Genomic DNA, 327 nt, shown 5'->3' with positions numbered 1-327 from the left:
TTTTCAAATTGTGACTCAGCTTTGCTAGAGTCCCCAATTAGAGGTGTCCAGGGTTCTTAAGCACACTCTTTTTGCTTTGGATCACACTTTATTTTTTTTCTTTTCTCTCTCTTTTTTTTGTATTCACTGCTTTTTCTTGCTTCAAGAATCATTTTTATGATTTTTCAGATCCTCAGTAACATGTCTCCTTTTTCATCATTCTTTCAAGAGCCAACATTCATGAACAACAAATTTAAAAGACATAAGCACTGTTCAAGCATACATTCAGAAAACAAAGTATTGCCACCACATCAAAATAATTAATCTGTTATAAAATTCAAAATTCAT

The sequence above is a fragment of the Arachis duranensis genome, chromosome 1, assembly GCF_000817695.3.
Source record: "Arachis duranensis cultivar V14167 chromosome 1, aradu.V14167.gnm2.J7QH, whole genome shotgun sequence".
In the NCBI taxonomy this organism is placed as follows: Eukaryota; Viridiplantae; Streptophyta; class Magnoliopsida; order Fabales; family Fabaceae; genus Arachis; species Arachis duranensis.
The sequence above is the reverse complement of the archived record's forward strand: the minus strand, read 5'-3'. Positions refer to the sequence as shown.